Raw genomic sequence first — 14,613 nt, 5'->3', positions numbered from 1 at the left:
AATACTGATATACTACCACTAGATTACTACTATCCTGCGATTATTACTTTGGTGGATTTCTACTTACCAGCCGGTATTGCCGTATGATGATATCGGCAGAGAGGTCCCAGTAGGATGGTCCACATGGTGTTCCTCTTTCCTTTCAAATACCTTTTGATGTAATGGCAGATGTTGTTCTGCTTCTTCCTTTATGTTGTAGGATCGATTGTTCTGTCCTCTTCTGTCCTCTTCTGTCCTCTTCTGTCCTCTTCTGTCCTCTTCTGTCCTCTTCTGTCCTCTTCTGTCCTCTTCTGTCCTCTTCTGTCCTCTTCTGTCCTCTTCTGTCCTCTTCTGTCCTCTTCTGTCCTCTTCTGTCCTCTTCTGTCCTCTTCTGTCCTCTTCTGTCCTCTTCTGTCCTCTTCTGTCCTCTTCTGTCCTCTTCTGTCCTCTTCTGTCCTCTTCTGTCCTCTTCTGTCCTCTTCTGTCCTCTTCTGTCCTCTTCTGTCCTCTTCTGTCCTCTTCTGTCCTCTTCTGTCCTCTTCTGTCCTCTTCTGTCCTCTTCTGTCCTCTTCTGTCCTCTTCTGTCCTCTTCTGTCCTCTTCTGTCCTCTTCTGTCCTCTTCTGTCCTCTTCTGTCCTCTTCTGTCCTCTTCTGTCCTCTTCTGTCCTCTTCTGTCCTCTTCTGTCCTCTTCTGTCCTCTTCTGTCCTCTTCTGTCCTCTTCTGTCCTCTTCTGTCCTCTTCTGTCCTCTTCTGTCCTCTTCTGTCCTCTTCTGTCCTCTTCTGTCCTCTTCTGTCCTCTTCTGTCCTCTTCTGTCCTCTTCTGTCCTCTTCTGTCCTCTTCTGTCCTCTTCTGTCCTCTTCTGTCCTCTTCTGTCCTCTTCTGTCCTCTTCTGTCCTCTTCTGTCCTCTTCTGTCCTCTTCTGTCCTCTTCTGTCCTCTTCTGTCCTCTTCTGTCCTCTTCTGTCCTCTTCTGTCCTCTTCTGTCCTCTTCTGTCCTCTTCTGTCCTCTTCTGTCCTCTTCTGTCCTCTTCTGTCCTCTTCTGTCCTCTTCTGTCCTCTTCTGTCCTCTTCTGTCCTCTTCTGTCCTCTTCTGTCCTCTTCTGTCCTCTTCTGTCCTCTTCTGTCCTCTTCTGTCCTCTTCTGTCCTCTTCTGTCCTCTTCTGTCCTCTTCTGTCCTCTTCTGTCCTCTTCTGTCCTCTTCTGTCCTCTTCTGTCCTCTTCTGTCCTCTTCTGTCCTCTTCTGTCCTCTTCTGTCCTCTTCTGTCCTCTTCTGTCCTCTTCTGTCCTCTTCTGTCCTCTTCTGTCCTCTTCTGTCCTCTTCTGTCCTCTTCTGTCCTCTTCTGTCCTCTTCTGTCCTCTTCTGTCCTCTTCTGTCCTCTTCTGTCCTCTTCTGTCCTCTTCTGTCCTCTTCTGTCCTCTTCTGTCCTCTTCTGTCCTCTTCTGTCCTCTTCTGTCCTCTTCTGTCCTCTTCTGTCCTCTTCTGTCCTCTTCTGTCCTCTTCTGTCCTCTTCTGTCCTCTTCTGTCCTCTTCTGTCCTCTTCTGTCCTCTTCTGTCCTCTTCTGTCCTCTTCTGTCCTCTTCTGTCCTCTTCTGTCCTCTTCTGTCCTCTTCTGTCCTCTTCTGTCCTCTTCTGTCCTCTTCTGTCCTCTTCTGTCCTCTTCTGTCCTCTTCTGTCCTCTTCTGTCCTCTTCTGTCCTCTTCTGTCCTCTTCTGTCCTCTTCTGTCCTCTTCTGTCCTCTTCTGTCCTCTTCTGTCCTCTTCTGTCCTCTTCTGTCCTCTTCTGTCCTCTTCTGTCCTCTTCTGTCCTCTTCTGTCCTCTTCTGTCCTCTTCTGTCCTCTTCTGTCCTCTTCTGTCCTCTTCTGTCCTCTTCTGTCCTCTTCTGTCCTCTTCTGTCCTCTTCTGTCCTCTTCTGTCCTCTTCTGTCCTCTTCTGTCCTCTTCTGTCCTCTTCTGTCCTCTTCTGTCCTCTTCTGTCCTCTTCTGTCCTCTTCTGTCCTCTTCTGTCCTCTTCTGTCCTCTTCTGTCCTCTTCTGTCCTCTTCTGTCCTCTTCTGTCCTCTTCTGTCCTCTTCTGTCCTCTTCTGTCCTCTTCTGTCCTCTTCTGTCCTCTTCTGTCCTCTTCTGTCCTCTTCTGTCCTCTTCTGTCCTCTTCTGTCCTCTTCTGTCCTCTTCTGTCCTCTTCTGTCCTCTTCTGTCCTCTTCTGTCCTCTTCTGTCCTCTTCTGTCCTCTTCTGTCCTCTTCTGTCCTCTTCTGTCCTCTTCTGTCCTCTTCTGTCCTCTTCTGTCCTCTTCTGTCCTCTTCTGTCCTCTTCTGTCCTCTTCTGTCCTCTTCTGTCCTCTTCTGTCCTCTTCTGTCCTCTTCTGTCCTCTTCTGTCCTCTTCTGTCCTCTTCTGTCCTCTTCTGTCCTCTTCTGTCCTCTTCTGTCCTCTTCTGTCCTCTTCTGTCCTCTTCTGTCCTCTTCTGTCCTCTTCTGTCCTCTTCTGTCCTCTTCTGTCCTCTTCTGTCCTCTTCTGTCCTCTTCTGTCCTCTTCTGTCCTCTTCTGTCCTCTTCTGTCCTCTTCTGTCCTCTTCTGTCCTCTTCTGTCCTCTTCTGTCCTCTTCTGTCCTCTTCTGTCCTCTTCTGTCCTCTTCTGTCCTCTTCTGTCCTCTTCTGTCCTCTTCTGTCCTCTTCTGTCCTCTTCTGTCCTCTTCTGTCCTCTTCTGTCCTCTTCTGTCCTCTTCTGTCCTCTTCTGTCCTCTTCTGTCCTCTTCTGTCCTCTTCTGTCCTCTTCTGTCCTCTTCTGTCCTCTTCTGTCCTCTTCTGTCCTCTTCTGTCCTCTTCTGTCCTCTTCTGTCCTCTTCTGTCCTCTTCTGTCCTCTTCTGTCCTCTTCTGTCCTCTTCTGTCCTCTTCTGTCCTCTTCTGTCCTCTTCTGTCCTCTTCTGTCCTCTTCTGTCCTCTTCTGTCCTCTTCTGTCCTCTTCTGTCCTCTTCTGTCCTCTTCTGTCCTCTTCTGTCCTCTTCTGTCCTCTTCTGTCCTCTTCTGTCCTCTTCTGTCCTCTTCTGTCCTCTTCTGTCCTCTTCTGTCCTCTTCTGTCCTCTTCTGTCCTCTTCTGTCCTCTTCTGTCCTCTTCTCGGGAAACGCAACCAGATATTAGCAGCAATCTTCAACTGACAGAGCGCCATTACTGACCTCATCCCGCTAAGTAAAAGTGTTTTTCCTGTTTTACACAGAATGCAGACTACCGTGCAGCAACCTATACTCCCGAGGGGCCGCAGGAAACTGGAGTGAATAATGTCCCCCTCTTCCTTTGGATTACGCTTATGCCGTGTTCTCACTGGTGCTATTGGCTTCCATTGGAGATTTAAGCTTTTTGGTATTTTTGATGCTGTATAGTTAGTCACAAAGTTACCTGAGACGTAATAAATAGCATTAAAGCTGCAGTAATTTTTTTATGTACACTGCTCAAAAAATAAAGGGAACACTTAAACAACAGAATATAACTCCAAGTAAATCAAACTTCTGTGAAATCAAACTGTCCACTTAGGAAACAACACTGATTAACAATCAATTTCACATGCTGTTGTGCAAATGGAATAGACAATAGATGGAAATTATTGGCAATTATCAAGACACCCTCAGTAAAGGAGTAGTTCTGCAGGTGGGGACCACAGACCACATCTCAGTACCAGTGCTTTCTGGCTGATGTTTTGGTCACTTTTGAATGTTGGTTGTGCTTTCACACTCGTGGTAGCATGAGAAGGACTCTACAACCCACAGAAGATGCTCAGGTAGTGCAGCTCATCCAGGATGGCTCATCAGTGAGAGCTGTGGCAAGGAGGTTTGCTGTGTCTCAGCGTAGTGTTCAGAGGCTGGAGACGCTATCAGGAGACAGGCCAGTACACCAGGAGACATGGAGGGGGGCTGTAGGAGGGCAACAACCCATCAGCAGGACCGCTACCTCCGCCTTTGTGCAAGAAGCAACAGGAGGAGCACTGCCAGAGCCCTGCAAAATGACCTCCAGCAGGCCACAAATGATCCTCCTTAAGACTGTCAGAGGGAGCTCACTGATAGATTCTCAGTTAGCTAATTTTGCAGCCAGGAATAGACAGTGCAGCACAGATGCTACAGAAGGCAACATTTTAAATGAAACTCAATTACAGAAATCAATTTTAGTCCCAAATACTTGCATTAAAGTAAAAAAAACAAATGGCCCCAAATCTGGACAACCGCTTTAACTCCTTACCAACATCTGCTGTACATGTATGGTATAAGTCAGTAGCGGGTGTATGGAGCAGAGTCAGCTCGCCCCGTACATGGCAGATAATGGCTGTGACAAACAACCAGGACCTGCCTCTAAGAGCTGCGAGTGGAACGAAGATCTGCCCACCACTGTTAACCTGTTCAGTGCTGCTGTCAATCTCTAACAGCAGCATTAACAGCACGCCGGCATTGGGATGCATCGTTCCATGCGCCCACCGGCGCTCCTGTGACGCGATCACAGGGCGCAGATGGACTGCTATGACATCCGGGGGTCTGCTGAAGCCTCCGTGCCAGTCATCATAAAGCTTCATTTGGGCTGTAAAGAAGACCGTGATTTTGCTATATGGAGCATTACTGTGGTATCGCTGTATATAGCACAAGCAATCAGATAATGTATACAAATACAGTGAAAATTTTAAAAAAAAAAGTTTAAAATATTAAAACCCCACACGTTCAACTCACCTCCCACTAAAAATAAAGATAATAAAAATATACACATTTGTGGTATGGTCTCTTTCAGAGAAATACAATCTATCCAAATATAAAAAACAAACGATCAGTGAACACAGAAAAAAATTCAAAAAGCCAAAATTGCATTTTTTTCGTTCGCCACAATACTACAGAAAACCCTGTAAGAAGCGATGACCATGTCATATGTGTCCCAAAATGTTATCAATAAAGTCCTCTTGCCCTTCAAAAAATAAGCCCCCACACAGCTCCATCAACCCGAAAAACGAAAATGTTACGGGTCTCAGAAAAAATGGTGACGCCATAAAAAAAAGTTTTTTTCTTTTGCCAAAGCTATTGGAGAAGTTTGTTCTTGCTGTAATCACACTGAGGAGTAGGATCCTATTACCAGGTCATTTTTACCACACTATGTGCGCCGTTAAAACCCTTCCCAGAAAAACAGTGTCAGGCTTTTTTTTTCCTCGCACTTTTACTGCACTTGGAATGTTTTTCCCGTTTTCTAGTACTATGTGGTAAATGAATGGTGGGATTTATAAGTACCGCTCGTCCTGCAAAATAACAAGACCTCACACTATGTGGACAGACATGAAAAAGTTATAGCCCTTGGAAAAAGCGAAGGAAAAAACAGAAAAAAACCATCAATTGGTTCTGTTGGGAAGGGGTAAAGCTGAAGAAACGCATGTAACAGCAGAATATGGAGGAAGGTGAGATATCACAGGCTGGTGGATACTACCTGCTCCATCGCTGGCAGAGTAACCCATCCCCATGGAGGCCGCTGAGATCTTCTCTTGTAGAAACGGATCCAAAATCTATAAAACATGGGGAACAGTCAGCAGAGGGTTTGGTGATTGGCTCATATTGGCGATATACCCAGGGGCATTACTGGGCACAGGGAAGATTGGGAATGAATAGGATTGGCTGTTAGATATGTGATCTCTTTAATTAAAGGGGATGTCTAGTTGGAACAAGTTCTCACTGATCTCTGGATAGGTGATGACTCTTAGATCGGTGGGTTTGGCCGCTATGACCCAATCAGCAGAACAGCACTTATAGATAGAAGTGAGCGAAGTGCAAATGTTCAACCGCCGGTCCGTTCATTCTCTATGGGGGGCGCTGTACTCAGCTTTCTCCTGCATAGAGAATGAATGGAGTGGTGGCCGGGGAGGTACTAGCAGGGATTAGTTGGGTTCCCAGCAGATCTAGAAGTTGTCACTTATCATGTGTTGGGGAATAATGACTTCTCCTCTGATAAATGTGCTGATTCCTGTCAGTTGTGGTCGCTGAGTGCGTGTGATGGGATGTGGCTCCGTCCGTTATATTATATCACGTCTTATACCTATAATCTCGCTGATCGCAGGTGTCTGTCTTCACACTCAGATGAGATGGAACAAACTGACCACATAGAACTTTTTTTTTTTTCTTCAAATTCAAACCGAGCAATCCTATTGGCTGAGTATGAATGCAGTTACCATGGTGACAGAAGTAGCTGCAGATTTAAAGGGACAAGATACTAATATTGTACTAAAGTGTATTTTATTATATACTTCACATAACTGACTGGGTGCACCTTGGTGCTGGTGGGATGGCTTTTTTTTAATCAAACAACATGTTTACTAAGTACCCTATATTATATATATTTCCTATTGCTTTTTACTTACTTATAGCAGGGTATATGTTCATATTGTTTCTATCCTAAGTTTGTCTATTTTCTAATAGATGGTGGCAAACTTCTTCCTGGCCTTTGAAGCACAGCTTTCAATTATTCCTGTCGTAAACAAGGTAAAAAGCTTCGAGCCGAGCGCGATCAGACTCCTTCAGTCCCGCAGCAGGTAAATCTGTGACCATCGCCGGCACTCCTGCTGTTCCTAGTACCGATCCCTCTGAGCGGCTGTGCAGTAATGAAGGCTGGATTCACCCCAAACTTGCTCGTCTTTTTTTTCGATTTCCAGTTCTGGTAATTAGTGATACACATGTGTATATCCAGTGGTCAACTCAAAACCTATGTATGGAAAATCAATTGTTTGCTGTATGCATCTCATTTGTAGGATGCACACTATTCATTTCAATATGGAGCGGAGCAGGAGGAGACTTTCATTACTGTCGCCCTTTACTTCCTCCCTGCTGATAGGAAATGCCATGCTGTTTGCTTGTGTCTTGTGATTACAGCAGCCTGCAACAGTTTTCAAGTGTGCACTCCCCGGCTCAGGCATCAAGCAGTAAATGATAACATTAAAACGCTGCTACCCCTTTGTTAGTCACTTTTTTATCTTCTTCCCCTTCTACGAATGCTATAGTCCGTTATTCTAGAACTGCTCTGAAAATGGTTCTCTCTGGAGTGTTGGGATTTGGGTTTAGGGTGGGTTATGGGAATTGAAGTTCAGATACTTTGTTCATATTTTTACTATGGAATTACTATGTCATGTATGTTATTTGAAACATGGAATATTTGTAGTTTGAGTTTTTCAATAAAAATTATTTGATTAAAAAAATATGAAATTAAAATTCCTCTGTTCTTGAGAAAGCATAGGATTTTACTAAGAGGTAAATTGCACGTTCCTTGTTTTCCAGGCGCTTTACATTTTTGCTAGTTTTGTACGATTACACAATCCCTTTTATAGGCCAGTGCCAGTTGTACATTTCTCCCTAAACTCTTGTTCACACTATATTTTAAGCCAGTTTTCTTATATGGTTTCTAGATGTTGTCCAGCTTTGATAAATAATTAGTATTTATACTTTTGCTTTTAGATAGACTTGAAGAAAGCAGATCCGGAAAGGGTGGAGAAACAAATTGAGAAGATGTTTGACGTTCCCGCTAGTGACTGTATCCGGGTACGATGCGCTCCAGATCAAAATCATTCCTGTAGGCAAATTTAACTCCGCTGTCTGTACCTTGTCTTTTTATTTTTTTCTACAAAATGTGGCTGGAAAAGGGGCAATGTAGCGAGGAATTGACATCAATTTTTGGTGTTAAAAAAAAGCAAAAAACTTTTGTGACGCATAATTTTTGCGCAAAAATGTGCAGCTTCCTATTTTACAGCACTCTTACAACTTTTAGAAATTGGGCTTGGTAAGCCACACAGGTCTAAGAACGACGGGTGACGTTAAAAGTGGATAAAGATACACGGTGGCTCAGTGGTTAGCATTGTTGTTTTGCAGCGCTGGGATCCTGGGTTCAAATCCCACCAAGGACGACATCTGCAAGAAGTTTGTATGTTCTCCCTGTGTTTGCGTGGGTTTCCTCCGGGTTCTCCGGTTTTCTCCCACACTCCAAAGACATACTGATAGGGAATGTAGATTGTGAGCCCCGATGGGGGCAGTGATGATAATGTCTGTAAAGTGCTGTGAAATTAATGGCGCTTTATAAGTGAGTAAAATAAATAAAGATAGATGGAAGTGCTACATAAACATTTATCAAACATTGTGCAACACTTTGATACATTTGGCACAAATAATGGTAACACAACCACAAGCAAAACTGACCTGAGAAAGTCCCTTTATGATACATTTTTCAGAAAGAATTTGAAAGATTTAAAGCGTTAGAAATGAACAAGATTATCCAATATCACAGAAAAAGGAAAAGTCTCCAGATGTCTTTATGCCGGATGCCGGTCTGTGTCCATACCTAAAGAAGAGCTGCCAAAAGAATGGGAAAGGAATCCTTTAGTAAACATAAATATCCATTGGGGTTTTAGGTGTTAAAAAAATGATCATATGAAAGATTTTGTGATCTGCGGTTACATGATTGTAATAACAACATTAAAGCCCCATTCAGATGTACAGGTTTTATCTATGAGAAACTGAGTAGAACGATATATAGGTTTGTGGGAGAAGATTCAGTATAAATTGTAATTTATTCATTAGATTTGAGAGTCCTCAGTGGTTGATACCTTTAATGGCTAACTGAAAAGATGGTAACAAATTGCAAGCTTTCCAGACGACTCAGGCTTCTTCATCAGGCAGACCTGAGACCTGAGTAGTCTGGAAAGCCTGCAATTTGTTACCTTTTAATGGCTAATGGAAAAGATGGTATCAACCACTGAGGACTCTCAAATCTAAATACTCTTCTATCTACTGGCTAATACGGTACAAAGATAGATGTTTTTCCTGTATCAATTTATTCAGTGGAATCCTGCTGTTTGTACAGATGAGTCCAGTGGGCGGTCCTACTAGTGATTGACAGCTATCTTTGCCTGCATGGTCATACAGGGAACTGTCAATCACTTAGTAGGACCGCCCACTGGACTAGTGTACATACGGCAGGACTTTTCACTGCATAAAATGCCAGTTTTGCTGACTCTCTTCCCACAGATATGTCTATCAGTCTGATCAACTTCTCTGCTCTACAACATCCCCTACAGATCTTATACCATTTCAGCATGACAGGTTCCTTTAATCACCTGCAGATGACATAAGTAGCCATGTTCTGTGTGGCTTACGGAGGGGCTTGATTGCTTGTCAGCTTCAAACAGGTTTCATTTCTTCTGATTCGTTGTAGCCGAGTTCTAAACTGTATTAAGAAATTCATTTCTCTGTTTATTTCTATTAGATGTCGGGGAAGCTTGGAACAAATGTGGAAAGTGTTCTTCAAGAAGTTGTCAGGAGGCTTCCACCGTGAGTACGGACTAATGCGGCTCTATCCATCTTCTCTTTATTAAAGGGAACCTGTCACCTTGGAAAATGCTATGTACCTGCAGGTATAGGGTTAATCTGCAGATAAATATTGTTACAATGCTGCCCGGCCGCCTTATTGATAGTGTAGGTACCGGGAGAAAATTAACTTCTTTCCTCCCTGCAGCCGCCGGCCTTCACTCATCGTTGTGCACGGAGCGGCTACAGTCTTGGATCACAGCACCTCTCGCTATATCAGGGGTGACGGCTGTAAACCCGGCCCGGATTTTGATTGACAGCTTGCTCTGCACAGATGCGCTGCAGAACCACTTAGAATCTGAGTGAAGGAGTAGTATGTTCACAGATAGAGAATATGGCTCATCCACGTGCAGTTCTGCTCCACGTCCGATTACATATTTGTGGGAGAAACCCTAGTGGCAGCCTCATATTTCTGACATGGATCCTCTAGCACTATTTGTGAAACTGCGGCTCCCAGCATAACTTGATGAGAGACCGTCAGTCTGCTGGGATCTGTAGTTTCACTACAGCAGGAGTGTCACAAGCTGCGGACCTCCGCTCACTCCAGCACTGGTCGGCATTTTCAGCACGTGAACGTAAGCTATGCTTTCTGGAGACACAAGGGTGTAGATAATTTTATCAAACCCTTGACTGTAAGTTTGAACCCTAAGTGGATTATATTGTTCCCACAGTTTCAGTTTTGGACCATTTAAGGGGAATTTAAAGGGTTCTGGCCACTGATTTTCCTTAAAGGGGATCAGTATCCCTCTATGTCTTTGTATATACTTGATAAAGACCTATAACAGGTCGAAACGTTATGTGATGGCGGAATAAACTTTATCTTTTGGAATTCATCACTCTGGACTGAACGCGGTTTACTTACCTTTATCCCCTTTAACAGGATGTCTTATTTTTGTGTTTTAGTCCCAAGATTGAAAAGGGCAGCCCTCTTAAAGCCCTGCTGTTTGACTCAACGTTTGATCACTACAGAGGCGTCGTAGCAGCATCGCCCTGTGTGGAGGTGACGTGTGTAAAGGCAATAAATCGTGTCTGCCCACTCTGGCAAGTGCTATGAAGTCAATGAGGTTGGCATACTGACCCCAGAGGAAGTGGCAGCCGAAAAACGAAGTTTTTTTTAATAATTTTATTAGCCTTTCCCTCTGTCTTCACCAATCAGCCCTCTGTATTGATGATCAGATCAAAGATGTAGACAGGGATTGTCTCACGCTGCATCTCCTTCCTGATTGTATCACTGAGAAGACAGAAGCTGCCCCATCCCATTCTCCAAGAAATGCAGAACCCAATGCATCTGCTGTCCGTGATCCGCTTATTGTCAGAGGACATCATTAGGGACTGCATTTTCTCATTGCTTAAGAAATTGTTGGGGGATCCTGCTAATTGCTGAATAATAAAACTGCAGCACCGCTCCATTTAAAGCAGTGTTTCCCAAACTCCAGTCCTCATGGCCCCCAACAGGTCAGGTTTTCAGGATTTCCTCAGTGTTACACATGTGATGAAAGTATCATCAAGGAATCCGGAATTCTCTCACCTGTGCAATACTATGGAAATCCTGAAGACATGACCTGTGGGGGGCCGTGAGGACTGGAGTTTGGGAAACACTGATTTTAAAGGGACTGTCAGCACAGAATGACTGTTGAAACCAAGTACAAGCGCTCCGTGGATCACGGCGTGGGCCAATCCTTTATATACACCTTCCCACCTGCTTGTTTTACCTCTGTCTCCTTCCTTCTCTGGTTCTATGAAGCCAGAGCTGTCAATCAAAGAAGAGGAGGGTGTGGATAGAGGGAAAACAAGCAGCCGGGAAGATAGATAGATAGATAGATAGATAACATTGCAATGCAATATATTGGTAAAAGCTAAGCACATATACTAAATGAGAACAGATACTACACTTGATGTTAGCCAAAAGGCCGAGAAGCGATAACCTGAATTGGTTTTGGCCTATGACTGCACCCTGGCTTCAAGAATGCACCCATTGTAGGGATAGGGACAAAGACTCCCCTTAGGAGGACATGTTGTTCATCAATAGACATCTTAAAACCCACAACTTTACTGCTTGTTGCAGCTGCAGCCCACGCATGCATTTTTAATCTGCATGAGTCTGCCTATTTTCAAACATTCTCCCCTCCCCCCCAATGTCCCATGTACCTGCAGACAAGGGGATGGGGAGAGGATAACTAATTAGTGAACAAACAAGCGGCGGTCCACCTTCTTCCTAGTCTGCAGGCTCCCTGCAGACTGTAGCTGACTGCCGAAGCACAGCCAGATAAAGGCTAGGAGCCCATTATGACACGTGCAATGATGTTCCATTCTTCCATTCTAGCATTATTCCATTGTTCCATTGTCCCATTCTCTTGCATTATTCCATTGTTCCATTCACTCATTACATCTATTGCAAGCAATCTATCTGCCTGGGTGAAAACCAATAGGATGCTCTGATTGACAGACATAGGTAGCACTTTAAAACAACATCTCAGACCAAACTTTTTTTTATCTTTTTTTCATCCATAGATAGAAAATTAAAGAAGTCAGTGATCTTTCAGAGGGAGCCAGCATTTCACTAAAGAAATCGCAACGGCCCCACATTTTTTTTAAATGCGTGGTACTCAGCAACACCCAACTGATGGGACAGTTGAATTAAAAGAGTAGCAGCTGATAACAAGGCCACTGATTAGGTATATGGCGTATGTGCAAAGGTGTAGCAAAGGACAAATGCATTATTGCAGCTTATCTCAGAAAGGAAGGGATAGAAAGATAGATAGATTGGATGGATGGATGGATGGATGGATGGAGGGGCATATACACCTACCCAGGATGGATGGATGAATGGAAAAGCATATACATCTACCCAGGATGGATGGCTGGAGGGGCATTTACACCTACCCAGGATGGATGGATGCAGGGGCATAAACACCTACCCAGGATGCATGGATGGACGCATGGGGCTGAAGGGGGGTCAGGATGGACACATGGGGACATGGATGGACGCATGGGGCTGAAGGGGGGGGCAGGCTGGACATGTGGGGACATGGATGGACGCATGGAGCTGAAGGGGGGGCAGGCTGGACATGTGGGGACATGGATGGATGCATGGGACTGAAGGGGGGGCAGGCTGGACATGTGGGGACCTGGATGGATGCATGGGGCTGAAGGGGGGGCAGGCTGGACACGTGGGTACCTGGATGGATGCATGGGGCTGAAGGGGGGGCAGGCTGGACACGTGGCGACCTGGATGGACGCATGAGGCTGAAGGGGGGGCAGGCTGGACACGTGGGGACCTGGATGGACGCATGGGGCTGAAGCGGGGCAGGCTGGACACGTGGCAACCTGGATGGACGCATGAGGCTGAAGGGGGGGCAGACTGGACACGTGGGACCTGGATGGACGCATGGGGCTGAAGGGGGGGCAGACTGGACACGTGGGACCTGGATGGACGCATGGGGCTGAAGGGGGGGCAGGCTGGACACGTGGGGACCTGGATGGACGCATGGAGGTGAAGGGGGGCAAGCTGGACACGTGGGGACCTGGATGGACGCATGGAGGTGAAGGGGGGCAAGCTGGACACGTGGGGACCTGGATAGATATATGGGGTGGGGTGGGATGCATATATGGGGGGGCTAGGATGGATATATATAAATCAAAACTGTTATATATATATGATATAGATATAGATATATATAGATATATGGGACAGAATGGATATATGAAGGGGGGCAGGCTGGACACATGGAGGCCAGGATGGATATATAGGAGGGGCATGGGTTGCAAAGGATGCTCACCAGAGGGATATATTCCTGAAAAGGAGTCAATCATAATCAGTGTCCCGGGATTACGGCTACAAAAATGAATTAAAGGGTTATTCCCATCTTCATAGATATTGTAAAAACCTGCACTTTTGCAATTTGCTGCTTCTTGACATTTGCAGCCGTTCTTGAGATATTAAGACTTTTCTTTTGTTTACAGATCGTTGCCTAGGAGACCGACCACCGCTGCTGTCTCGATAGTAACCACTGTGCTAAAGTTGGCTGGGATTGGGAGGTAACAGCGCGCTCCAGCAAACCGGGCCCAGATTACTGATATATCCATTATTTGATGCATCTACCTTAAAAGCCTTGATTTGCTCGGTGATGGCAGAACACATGAGAACTATGCGGCTTTCCTTCTTTTCCTCGTCCACCGAATCCTTATCTTCAGACAGTGTCCGGTGTTGAGACGCCTTTTTCTTCTCCTCTTCTAACGTCTTCTGCTTCTGCTGAAACAGTTTCATCATCTTGTAGACCTCTCGGAGGAATTCGTCCACCTCGGCTTCCATGCTTTCTCCGTTCAGGTCAAGGAAAGCGCCGTCGATCCACCTGGAAGCGTGAGATTTTTCAAGACATATTTTGATAAATTTCATGTTTTTAGCTCATCTATTACTGTTTATTCTGCTTTTTTTCTCTTCTACATCTATGGCTATGGTTGTCCCATAAATAATGTTTAATCACCTATCCACAAGGTTGTTGATAAATGTCTGATCACTGGGAGTCTGACTGCTGCAGCCCCCAGCAGTTTTGAAAGCGGTGGTCCTAGATACAGCTTTGTGAATGAAGCATGTGTGCATCTATGGGAGTGATGGCTATGCATGCGCATGACTGCTCCCACAGACATGAATGGAGCACTGGCTATGCATGCGCACGATCACTCCATTCACACAGCAGACTTTGGAACCTCTGTCCTCAGGATTACTGGAGGACCCTGTGGTTAGAGCACCCCTACCGATCATACATTTATCTCCTATTTTGCAGAAGGGATTGTCCGGCCTTGGGGTACAAGTCTACAGTCTATGTAACTGCAGACTTTTAAATTCTCAAATTGCACGCACTGCGAGGATTTTCCGGTGCCAGGAACGGGCTGTTATGTGACCACAAGTATGTGATTTGCATACTTCAGACCACATTCCGACTAGACGTGTCTGGCTCCACTCAATGTGCTTGCATTGAGCAAGGCCGGATATGTCTAGTTGGGATGTGACCGTATATATGCAAATCACATACTTGCTGTCACATGCCTGTGCTCCCGATGCTGGAGAATCCTTATTACGCGCACAGTACACATGCTGTGAGGATTCACATGACTGCAGTCACATGGAGTGACTGCAGACTTGTGCCCCAAGGCCGGACAGCCCTTTAATAACACATAATCCCCTTGTAATATATGCAAGACTTTTGGCGCTTGGTTATTTCCAGGACCGAAGAACAGTGATGGGGACAGAACGATTGGTTATTAGATATACTTTGT

General features: G+C 45.3%; 1 long non-coding RNA gene and 1 pseudogene across 1 annotated transcript; one reads left to right on the top strand and one right to left on the bottom strand.

Moving 5' to 3' along the window:
* Positions 1 to 9,234: 9,234 nt before the first annotated feature.
* LOC141218891 (uncharacterized) lies at positions 9,235 to 14,009 on the top strand. The gene is made up of 3 exons (XR_012287575.1): positions 9,235 to 9,300; positions 10,240 to 10,400; positions 13,300 to 14,009. It is a non-coding gene; the product is annotated as an uncharacterized lncRNA (long non-coding RNA).
* On the bottom strand, positions 11,145 to 11,258 carry LOC141218894 (U2 spliceosomal RNA; annotated as a pseudogene).
* Positions 14,010 to 14,613: the final 604 nt, after the last annotated feature.

This window comes from Phyllobates terribilis, unplaced genomic scaffold, assembly GCF_046119375.1.
Source record: "Phyllobates terribilis strain yellow unplaced genomic scaffold, ASM4611937v1 Scaffold_250__1_contigs__length_2853362, whole genome shotgun sequence".
Lineage (NCBI taxonomy): Eukaryota > Metazoa > Chordata > Amphibia > Anura > Dendrobatidae > Phyllobates > Phyllobates terribilis.
The sequence above is the reverse complement of the archived record's forward strand: the minus strand, read 5'-3'. Positions and strand labels throughout refer to the sequence as shown.